General features: G+C 39.5%; 1 long non-coding RNA gene across 1 annotated transcript in view; it reads left to right on the top strand.

Moving 5' to 3' along the window:
- The window catches only part of LOC126391780 (uncharacterized), a 100,664-nt gene that overhangs the window by 57,471 nt on the left and 30,549 nt on the right, over positions 1-12,644 (top strand). The window lies entirely within an intron of this gene.

Here is a 12,644-nt window from a genome sequence, read left to right on the forward strand (position 1 = left end):
TGTCAACTTGTTTGTTGTACAATATTTGAGCATCACTCACCGTGTCCTTATGTTTCAGCACAATACTGAAGTAGAATTAACGGTGAGTCCTGAATGTGGACAGACGTGGCACCAAAGCCAAAAATATATCCCCAAATGAAAACTGCAGAAACAAAACATTGCAGAGGAAAGTGATTTCGTGTCGGTGGCTGACTTTATACAATACCCTTTTTTCCCAATAACTATTCAGCCATGGGTCTGCTGGCCTGAGGTCCTTTTCCAGTGGGTTGACTGGGCATGAAATCAGACTGGCATAACCCTCCTCTCCCATAGTGGATTTACACGATTTACATACAACAGTCTTTTGATTGTGCTGGACCACCAACTAATCCTTTGTTCCCAGGAGGGCTTCAGCTGTACTTTGTCCACCCTGTATCTGTCACAGACTCTTACTGCCCTCGAGTGGTAGAAGGCCATATTACATCATGGTGTGGGAAATAGGTTTTCAGTAGATTGTATTTGTTGTTGCTGATTCACACTAATGTTAGAAAACAGTCCTTTTTTAAGATCACCAGATAATAACAGGGATATTAAAGCATTCAAAATATTTCTAAAAGGCCTGAAAAATCCTGAAAATGCTTTCAGGAATCCACAATTAATGTGCACTAAATTACACTGTGTTACATTACACTGCATACAGTACACTGACATATTCATGTAATCATGTGGGGTGTTAGTTTTATCATATAAAGTCAACACATTGTACATTGTGCTTATAATGACGTCAGGGATTCTCTGACTCACCCTTTACATAATGTCCCGTTTTTATCTATGAGGCTGTGATCATGTGTACTGGGCAATTAATATAATTTAATTGTTTTTTATATGTACATGCATATACTGTATATAAATATTTGAATTTCATTAATAGTAAATGTTGTTTCATCTTGTACCATTAAGCAACCACAAGGTGGCGGTAAATCACTGGGACTGATTTTTCTTCTGTGCAAATCAGACCTGTGGCTTCTGAAACGCAGGGTCAAAGATGTGTGTGTGGTTTTTTTCTTTCTTTTTTTCACTGGAAACAATAACAAATACTGTTTTAATATAGTTTTTTTTGTATCAACCCTTCCACATTTGTGTCTGGAAGTGTTGCACCCTAATTTGAATGTTGTTACAATTTGAACTTGTATGCTTCATCATCTCTAATCGTTCACAAGATTTGAGAGTGAGCGTTCTCTTTGCGTCAGAAATGAAAAATAAACACATTGAAGAATGTTTGGCTCCGGACAGGCTCTTTACAAAAGCCCTCGCCCAACCAAGCTTGGAATTATTTTAATTTCAAAAAGCAATTTGGTTTTGTTTGTATATTTTAACTCATCCTCAGTCCTTGCAGAACAGTCTGCTCTTGTATGAAATGAACAAAAAACAAACCATTATTATGGTTATTATTTAAACTACAAAAAAATGGCCAGTGACAGCTAAAAAGAAAACCCGCCTTCAGCCAGAATCTGAAACAGTAAGATCAGTTTGTTCCTTGTGAATCATGGACTGTAGCTCAGAGGAGTTTGTCCTGTTAGTATAAGGTCATGTTTCCACTCCTGTCCAGGTGTCCTTGAGGAAGACACGGAGCCCCAACTTCCTTCAGTCTCCAGGAGACAGATGAGAGTCAGTTATGATATTTGTGGAGACGTCAGTGTGAGGGAGGTTAACCACAAATATAGAATCGTATATTGGTTGAATAAAATAACACAGTACATAGCATAGAAGCACATATTATACAGTTGTATAGTCAGGGCTGGGTGGTGGCAGTGAGATTGAAGTCTAATAAGTTAACTTTAATCAAAATTTGTCACATTGTATCTTTGATTTCCAAACATTTTTTTCTTTAAATTAAAGATTGTGTTTTAGTAAAACATTAAAAATATCACTCTATATCACTTCAAATTGATTGATATCAATATGTGTGTATATATATATATATATATATATATATATATATATATATATACATATATATATGTAGAAGTATGTACGTATAAGTATATACGTACAGTACGCAATAGTCTAGTATAATGATGATGATATAGTATAATACATAATAATGATAATGATATGGTATGATGCATCATATATTACTATATGGTACCATACTGTATCACATTTTGTATAATTATTTTGTAATTTTAGAAAAGAATAAAACAATGAACAAAAAGAGTATGAATGAAGATAAAACTATTTTTTTCCCCAGTAACATCCCCCATAGGTATAGAATCATATGGTAAGTAGTGTAGCCTAGCATAATGTGATACAGTATGGTACAATGTAGTTAGAGTTATACAAAAACTAATGAAATTATTGTTTGTATAAAAGTCAAGAATAAAGAGTAAAACAGATATTTTAAATTAATTAGAAAAAAGTTAACATAAATATGTTGATAATAATAACTGGAAGGATAAAAGGATATTGTTAGCTATTTACTATGAGTAAGGTATAACATTATAAATGTAGTACAATATGGGGTAAGACAGTATATACAGCTGAAACAATTAGAAAAACAGTACAGTTAAAGAAAACATATAGTATAACATTATAATAATACTGTAGTGGTTATTATAGCACAGCACAGCATGTTGACAAATACTCTATTTGACTTTACTGTGTGTGTGTGTGTGTGTGTGTGTGTGTCTCAGTGTGGTGATGGAGGCAGATGTGTATAGCAGTGTAGTGTATGTGTCCAGCCATAGTTAATTGCATGTCCTCTTGTAGTTACCTGAGGAGCTTCAGTAATGACCATAGCCAACACAAGACAACAGAACTTTACCTGTTTAGCATGGAGTTGAGGCAGCAGTGTTGGAATGTGTGTGTGTGTGTGTGTGTGTGTGTGTGTGTGTATGTGTGTACATCAGTACTCTCAGTTGAACACTGGCGTGCTAATGGTAGGGACCTCTGTCAGATTCAGGCCCCCATCACAAGCATCCAGCCATCAGGGTTCAAGCTAGATCTGCCCATTAACACGGAGGCCGGAGGATGCAGGCTATCCACACCAGGGGAGAGAGAGTGAGCCTGACACAGAGCGGGTCGCTCTCCCACAGCATGCGCACCAGCCTGCACTTTCCAAGGACATTACGGCTCCATTCCACCCGCTCTCCGGTGGCAGGCTATCATTAGTGCGCTTGCGAGAGCCCAGAGAGGTGATAGCAGGGGAATTGTGGGCTTTCATATCCACAAGCTGGTCCACAGGATGCCAGGCAGAGTGTGGTAATTTAGCTCAGAGGTGATGGAAAATAGTGGGTTAGTTTAATGACAAGTTTGTGTGGCCATGTAAAAGCACTCATCAGAGAGTGGGCGATAGAGAGAATGGGTGAGAAGCACCAAAATGAAGAGAGAGAAGGGACTGTGTCAGTGTGTTTTTGAGTGTGCATGTGTGTCCTCTTTTCTTATTAGGGCTCTGTTTTCCTTTTCCAGTAGTGTGCTATCTTACATACCGATTTTCAGAGGGTTTACTGTTTATTTAAAAGAAAATAAATCAGTGAGATGTCAGGGGTACAATATGAAGTATCCTCTTACATTTTTTTCTTTTGATTATATTAATTTACAAATTACCAATGTTGGTAATTCAGAGGAAAAGATAGAAATACAGAAAAAAATAAAAGGGTTGATACTCTTCTAAGTTATGCAATATTTTACTCTAATATTATACTTCAATTCACAGATCAGTCTGAAAACAAAGCAGCCATGTATATCCACGATAATGTACTCTGACTGATGTTAATGTATTAATTAGACTCACATTATTTTAAGAGCAAAATCCATTTATAGTTCCCTGTAAATATAACTTGTTAAAGCTAACAAATGACTCATGATTTGATGATTAAATGGGCTTATGGCAAGCAAAGCTCTTTTTGATTGCATTTTTAAATTGGAATAAAATGAATAAATATCAAATTAATAATGTAAATGGGTAGTAGAGTCCATAACTGTTTACCCTTTATCCCACAGAAAGCACTTCAAATCATAAAAACAGTTTTTCTGTGCTAATCTGCTGGCTAATCTTTTCTAATCTACATCAAGATAAAGTATAAAGCTCACAGATAAAAGCGTAAATGAATAAAGTCACCATTTATAAACGTTAGTGTGCCCTGTGTTGATGCATTGTTTATTCATGCATCTCATTCACTTTGAATTTTATCCCTAAAAAAAAAGAAAAAAAATCAATCCTCCATCTCTGTCTCCCTTGGCAACAGGTTATAATCCATAGTTACGAGGAGCGGTTGCTAGGTGCGTTGCTGAGATACAGACCCTTCTCTCCACTGGCGCTACGTAGGAGGCCACCGGGTCCTTGATGATGGCAGAGAGATGAGGGACGGGTGAAAGGATGACAAGGGACAGGACAATGAGGATAGGAAATAGACGCACACACACCTGACAGAGGCTGTGCGAGCAGAGGCACAAAGACAGCGCAGAAGAAAGGCTGAAAATGAGAGCAGAGAATGAAAAGTAAACACAAAAAGGATAATGTAACTGTCTAAGTGGGCAATCTGCACACCTCCATTTGCCACAGCTACATTTTAGTGTGTGCCATTTCTGTGTGTGTTTGTACGCATCTGTTTCTTTGTGTGTATTTGAGCAGCGTGTAAAAGACGGGAGTGACAGTGGGAAAGAGATGGAGATGGGGAATCTCCTTTGACTCCTTGAAAAGCCTGCTATTATGTTAAAAAAGAAAGATAAAAAAAAGGTGCACTGATGGCTTCAATCACTGAATCCTTTGTGTGCAGGCTTTTTTCCTGGGGAGTGGAGAAAAAGTGAACAAAAAAACATAACAGGAAGGAAACTTTGAGTATCTGCAACATTTTCAAGTGAAGTGTCTTCTGTTGGACATAAATGAGAAAATGGCATTATCTTCACCATGTTGGTATTACTTGGATAAGAAATAAAAAATCCAAATATATGTTTTGCCATTTTGAAACTGTAATGATGATGCCAAGAGTCTTAAAAGGACGTTGTTTTTGGACGTGTTAGGCTTTTTCACATATTCCCACAGATGTTGCTCACAGAGACAGTAACAGCTCTCTGTTTATTCAAGCTCATGGCCATATAACCACCTGAGTTACACAAGCTGTCATTTTTTTTCAAAGGCTGATCCGATTAGTATGGTGATGATAGAAACCCATGGGAGTGCTTACTCCTCACGAGTTTTCTTGTTGGTTGATAGAAAGAGTGTTCTTTGGTGCTGAAGCTGCAGGAGCCATCTGCCGCTCCCAGCGCAGATTATCCCCGGCCTCTCCCCCAGGGGGCAGTAGCACCGTGCACACGACCACTCGGCACACTTTAACTCTGCCCCTAGATCAAAGCCACAGTGCCTCTGCAAGCCAAAACAGCCACCATCACCCTCTCATCTGTCTACCTCAGGACAAGTTTTCAGCAGTTTTATATATATATATATATATATAAAAAAAGGATATTAACATGATGTCATAGAATGAGACCTCAAAAGCAAAAGCTCTGAGCTCGCTTTGAGTAGGTAGTGCAGCTCTGCTGTGCCCGTCGCTTCTGACAGTGTTATTAGGAAGATAATTCTCACAAGCAAATAAACAGTGAATTTTGCTTTTAGGTTGGGTTATTGTGTGTGTATTTCACTGATATTGTGTCATCTGGTGAGGGAGCGAATATCAGGGTTAGTTAGAGGTTAGGCATTTGATCTCCTTTGAGAGTGCAACTGAGAGCGTTTATAGATGCAACTCTTTACATTCAGTTAAGAAAAGAAACACCTACAATCATCGCTGACTGACAGCGGTTGAAATCTAAAAATGTAGCATCACATTTGCAGTTCATAAACACCTAATTTTGCGAGTTGGTTGAATAACTTATCTGCACCCTCACGTCTCTGTTTCACTGAATTTCCCTCCAGACGTAGGTAATTCGAGAGTCATAAAGGCTTGTAAGAAGTACTTAAAATGTTCTGCAATTTGTTATTATTAATGAAAGTTAATGGATTTGAAATCTCAATTGTCGGCTGCCTATTGTGATTGCTTTTGGTGTCTTAATGTGCCCAAACAAAAAAACAAAAAAATGAAAAAAGAGAAATTAATTAAGTGCTTATTAGTTTGTGATTTGCACTTTCCTCACTGAGAGAAAAGGAATCAAATTAAGGAAAGAAACTCTGTAAAAGTCCCAGGGTGGCAAGAGACTGCTTTACTACTTTGTGGTAAATAGCTTCTTCTTCTTTCTTTTTTTCTTACTTAGTGAAAATGCATTGTGAGAGGTGATGCAAATGGCTTTGGATTAAAGATGGACCTCTGGCTCAGTATCTGTCCTTCAGCTCAGCAGCCTCTTCATACTGTAGACTTTGCTTTGAGGAGAGACCCCTGTTGGTTGATTGGAATGACTTCCCTAATTGGATTCAATTCCTAATTGAAACGTAATAAAAATGCATCAGTAGACGTGGCGCCAACAATTACCTCATGCAAATCTCTTGATGAATTGACGTGAGAGGCGTAATTGCAGCTGTTAAAAAAATGCATTGATTTCTCCTGGAATAACATCAATTCAAATCAGTTCACACTCACGCTTCAACCTGCGCGCTGAAAGCATTTGTCACCGCTCAGTGTCCCTGTTTGGAGGTATACAGAAAAAAAAAAAGGAAACATCTGCAACCTGTCACGTGGCTACATCAGGATGATTGTGCTTGTGCAAGACTTTGTATCAAATGTGCTACATCTATGCATATGCAATAAAGTGCTCTCAGTGCTTGGAGGAGGGAAACAAAAGGAGAAACGTCTTTGTTCTTTGTTTCTGTTTTCACTCAGATGGTGCACGGGTTATGACTTTCTTTGGTTTGTAGAGCAAACATATTCTGCTGGGGATGTAGCACAGAAATTCACACACACACACACACACACACACACACACACACACACACACACACACACACACACACACACACACACACACGGTTGAATACAGTTGAAATAAAAAAAAGAAATGAAATCAGATACACACAGAAAGGAACTGTGAAGGCTTTGATTCTTCCCTCCACCAAATGTTCTGAACATTATCCGTCTGTCTGCTGATTGGGGGTGGCAGTCTAGAGAGAAAGGGTTAAAGCATCTTCTGAGTTATTGCCTGCCGCCGTAGTCATAGCAACAGGTTAATAAGTAGCTTCTCTGATCTTCCTCTCTTGCTGCACAGGTTGCTAAGATACAAATAGCATTGTGGACCCAGTGGACTGAACCGCAAACATCTTTTGATAAGAATGAACTTTAAACATTTAAAAGTAATGTGGAAGGCAAAAAGCCCTATATGCACCAAGGGATGTAAAAGGGAAAAAGTCCAGCATTACACCTACAACCAGTGTGATTGCATCTACCACATTTGACCTACCCAGGCCGAAAAAGGAGCACAGAAAAACAAAATTGAACACTTTCTAAATCCAGCTACCTCATACCTCGGAGGCTAGTGGTTGGCCCATGTCTGAAGGTAAACGGGCCAATCAGCTTTGGAACAGAGTGGCTGTTCCTAGACGCGTGTGCGAAACCAAGGGCAAATTAAAGCATTGCCTCCGAGTTGCATCATTCTCCCCTCACAGCTCTATTAGTAGGCTAGCCACAATGTCTCTTTACGAGAGCTACTCTCAGAGCAGAATTAGGCACACTTCCCTGCAGTGATATGTCTTTTTATGAACCACGCTGGCATCATGTGTGCCAGTTCCTAAAGGAGCAGTCGAATTACTGGGAGAAACACATGTCTGGATACCTCTATTCCTCGTAAGGCGACGTAATAGCAAAGCAGCAGTTAGATGTTGAACTTGTTAATGTGATTCTGGCTTGATGAATTTCTCAGACATAAAGATAAATGAAGATGTGAATCAGGATCGACGATGTGAATACTGATTTGAAGAGATGAAAAATAGGTGGTGTCCTCACCTTTCTGTTATTATCTCAACTTTTTTTTTTTTGTTCTCTGCTCGCGTCTTCCTCCCCCATCAAGTAATAGAAGCTGCAAAGTGCATCGATTCAAAAAGACAGACCATCCACACTGACACAACAAACGAACAAACAAACGGACAGCTTGACTGGAGGAAGCTGTGAGGCCGCAGTAGGGAGCACTGGAGTCGTTTTTGATGATAATGCCTGATCCCTCTGTTCTCTCTGTCACTGGGCCTCACACTTTCACTTCAGCTCAGCTCAGCTGTCAGCCGGCAACGGCTACTCACTCAAGTGCTCATGCGCACGTGCGAGCTCATTCACACTCGCACAATATCTGAGGTGGCAGCATTGTGTGCATGCTTGTACATAATTATTACAAACTGTGATGGAACATATGATATGATAGACCAATGACAGTGTGTGTGTGTATCGTGTTTCAGAAATGAGTAACTATCCACGTGTGGTAATTTGGACGCTTATGAGCAGCAATAATTGTGTGTTTGTGTGATTAAGACAGTAATCAGAAAGTAATGACACTTCAGTGTGATTTATGAGAATGGATGAAATTTCACAGCTGAAAGGTGGCAGGTTAAACAACACTGACCCGCCAAATACCAAGAGAGATTTAAACAAAGGCCAGAGCTAATACATCAGCTAAACAAGGGGGGTTGGATAGAAGAGTGGGATGTGTGTGTCGCAGAGCTTTGGACAGCATGAGGTGTCTGGAGGTCATACAAAGCTTTTTAGACAAAAGCGAATGATGAGGTTACTGTACTTACTTGTGATGGGTGAAAACCAGTAAAAAAAAACATGTTACATGGAAGAAGACTATGCTCTTTGTGCTCTTGGTTTATTAAAATGCGCTGAATCTGAGATTTTGATGGCACAAGGGGCATGAAACTCAGTCACCACACGTAGTGAAAAAAAGAATCACCAGATTTTTAGTTGCATGGCTTTAACTAAAACAGTTTTATTCTGCGTACATCTACAGATGAAAGCAACACTCTCCTCAATACCGATTAAAGGCTCTTCGCTCCCACCGGGCTCCATGCTGGTTTGGGTTCATTCAATCTCAGCCTTGATTACTCGATTGGACTCATTGATTGAAGGGGAACTTTAATGACCTATTATCTCAAGTGTTAATCAGGTGTCGACAGACAGCTCTGTGGGACCGGGCAGGGCTGAGGGCCAGAATGGACAGAACTTGCTGGACTCCTGCCGCTCGGATGAGTCAAGGGGTTGAACAGCACACAGCGCAGACACGCCGCTCGACAAGTTTCCCTCTGGAGCACAGTCTGTGCTCTGTGGTGACATCATCTTGAGTTTGCCCAGGTCGGCTATGACTCAGATGTTTTGGTGCCTTTTTTTTTTTAACGCGCTCATTCTCACTCACTTTATCACCCCTTGTTACAGTTTTACAACCCTGTGAATTACATTTAAATAAGAGAGAAAGGAATTGAGATATAAAAATGGAGGGCTGTGCGCGCTCTTGATGTGTTCTCATTTTATTTTGTATCTATGGAATATAAGCAGTTGGTAATGTTACGTAAATTTAGAGGAACTGTGTTAACCTTGTGGGATATTATCCATTGGAAAGGCCAGTGGTATTACTAGGAATAAGGCCCAATACATTAAGTTAAGTTTCTGATTTTAGTTTGGGATGAAATCACTTACTTATTTGTGTATAATTCAGCCATATCCTGGACGTCATATATTTCTCAAAACTGGCTTCAACAAGAATTGAAATATTTAAATTATGGGGCATTTCAAAAATTGCAGAATCACTAAGGAACCTCTCTGTGTTTTGTTAATGCTTTGTTTGTTATGTCATGGCCATTTTCAACCAAAATTAGCATGCATATGCAGGTTTTGTAAATGTGGGAAAACATGCTAAAATAGGTGATTGACTCCTTTTCCATTGCCAGTAGACCAGAGCTGAGTTCAGGGCTCTGCAGTAGACAAGTTTGCCTCTCTGTTGTATTACTGGTGTGTCACATTCGGCATCACAATGCACTGTAACAGGTTAGTAAACAGTAGAAAGCAGCATGGAGGCCAGTGACAATGTTATGGTTACTTCTTTATTTCTGTTACTCACTCAGTCTCTCTTTCAAACTTGGTGCTGTCTAATTTTGCATGTTGTTTAAGTACTGCGTGGACAAAGATGTATGATGTTTTGTGGTGGAGTGTCATTGCATCACACCGGAAATGTGGTGAAAATCATATTTCTGTCAGTGCAGATCTGAGCTGATCAGAGCTGGAGTCGATAAATATCTGTGTGTCCTGCAGAGTTATTTGTCCCAGGATTTAATGCCGATTGTAACCTTTCCCATTGATTTCAAAAGCAAGGTGTTAGTCGGTCCTGGTGAGTTTTTTTGTCTAGTGTGAAAGTGGCTTTATATGGAAAAGTAACATGTATTTTGCTGGTATTTGTCTGCAAATCTAATTGTTGCCATATGTGGTTGTCTTTGTCAGGTTTTCTTGAAAAATAAACTGAGTTGCATTCGCAGTTGCCGTATTAAAGTATGGAAAGTAATCCTTGTAATTGAAAACCCTTGACAGTAATATGCAACTTTAATTTTACATGTAACTTAAATGTGTCCTATAAGACATTGTTTCTTCTGTAATAGTTTTTTTCTGTTAATCTCATCAAATGCACTTCCTGCTGTTCCAATGATAAACAAAGAGACATGTCCAAGTTACACCTGTCTGCATCACCTCCCGTATCTCCAGCCCAAATCTCTTTTGTCCCTCCCTTCCCCACATCGCCCACTGCATCCCTCTCTTTAATTATCTCCCTTTTCAATCCCAGCATCAAGTCTCATCAATGCTTCTTAATTTCCATCAATACCACTGCAGCCTAAGCTCTCCACACCTGTCCAGTCACCATGGCAACCTCACCTCTGACAGCAACGAGCTCTGTAAGACATGGCATGCTGTATTCCCCTTGATTAGATATTGATTAAGCTTTTGTAATACATAATAGGATCAAAGGGATTGTGTAGCTTTGCTTACCCAGGTCGTCTTCACACTTTCATTTAGTTATAATCTTTTGTTATTTCGGAATCTGCATGTTAAGAGGGATGGGATTGAAATTTGTCACCCTTTGTCGTAGCCATCCAGAGCCTCCTTCAGGGAGCTTTTTTATATAATGATTTAAAAAAGGAGAGGAGAAGAGGAGTCATAAAGACTCTTCAATGCAAATGTGCAATTTAAAGACAGTGTTGACAGCATATTCAGGTCTCTGAGTGGCGTAGCTTATGCTTAGTGTTTGCAACATGTTTCCCATTAAAGGACATGCTAATAGGCCCGTTGGAGTGTGCAGAGGCTCCCGAATGCTTGAGTGTCCCTAATGGATGCATTGATAGATTAATGGGCGATAAAAGTCAAATGCTAAATGCATGGTAAGTGACAAGTGATAAGTCAATATGGTAAATATTTGTGTAGGACATAGTTAAGAAGTTGAAAGGCCATTATTCACGATTACCTAGAAACAAGCCATTTCTTGGTATAATGGGGCACATGGCATGAATTTAAGTGCGTATGAAAGTAATGGTCCGGAGTGCATTTTTGTCAATTATATCATTATATCATAATAGTGTCAGCTGAAGAATCAGGGAGACATGGCAAAATTGGTTCACCTCGTCATAAACCCATTGACTTGGTATTTTTAATCAGATGTTTAGTGTGAAGAAAGTAATATTGAGGGTACAGTTTAGTTGGGTGTATAACGTGTAACATGGGAATTAGAAAAATAAAATCTGCTGTTTTGTTGTCATGAATGGGTAGTACTTTGGCTACCTGTGCAAAGCAGACTTTAAAACACTCAAAACATTGAACACGTTTTGATGTCACTGAGTCACACACTCACACTGCCCTTCACACATTTGTCGATGCGAATCATGTAATTCTAAAATCCTGAAGACACTTGCTTGAGGACACTAGAAGGATTCAGATCTATCTTTTAACAACAGTTCTTTTTCTCATGTGTGTCTGTGTTATCAGCTGCAATATTTGAGCTTCATAAGACCACCCTATCCCAATCACCCATCACCAATAAAGTAAATACACAAAAGAAACACTCCAGCCAGACAGGAGCTTGTGTGTTTGTCAAATTTACACTGAAGATTTAGAGGGATATATGGCTGAGAGAAGTGAGAAAAACGATTTTTCCTTTCGCACACTGAGAGTGTAGGGGAGTCAGAATTGAGGATAAATCCGGGAACTGCAAAGAACCATGTTTAGAACAATCTGACCTTTTTTTTTTACAACTCAAACAAGGATAAAGACAACAAAATGTAATAACTTTCCCCTATCCAATCCATACTTCATGATTATCCCTCACTCCAAAACATTGGAAAAAATGGAACTGTCAAAAGAGTCTTGTTGTTCCATTTTCTTTCCCTTGGCCCCCCTCCTGGAGACAAACAAACAAACCCCTGTTAGCACATTTCATTAGCTTTAGGGGTTACAGAACAGATTGAGTATCGACAACGGTGGCTGTCGAGGCTTATGGCTCAAAGGCAACAGTAGAGGAAAATCTCAGGGGTAGGAGATGCAATCGAAAGGACCAAAATAATTCAGCAGGACTCACTCGAGGAACAATCCAGTTTGTCATGTGGAATCATGGAGTGTCTGCCGCACAATGAGAAAGAGTCCCCAGAGACTCGGCACGGGAGTCAACATGTGAATAGCCAAGAGTTAGTGCCCCAACTGGCCACTCTTTGCCTTTTTTATCGC

Source organism: Epinephelus moara, chromosome 1 (assembly GCF_006386435.1).
Source record: "Epinephelus moara isolate mb chromosome 1, YSFRI_EMoa_1.0, whole genome shotgun sequence".
In the NCBI taxonomy this organism is placed as follows: Eukaryota; Metazoa; Chordata; class Actinopteri; order Perciformes; family Serranidae; genus Epinephelus; species Epinephelus moara.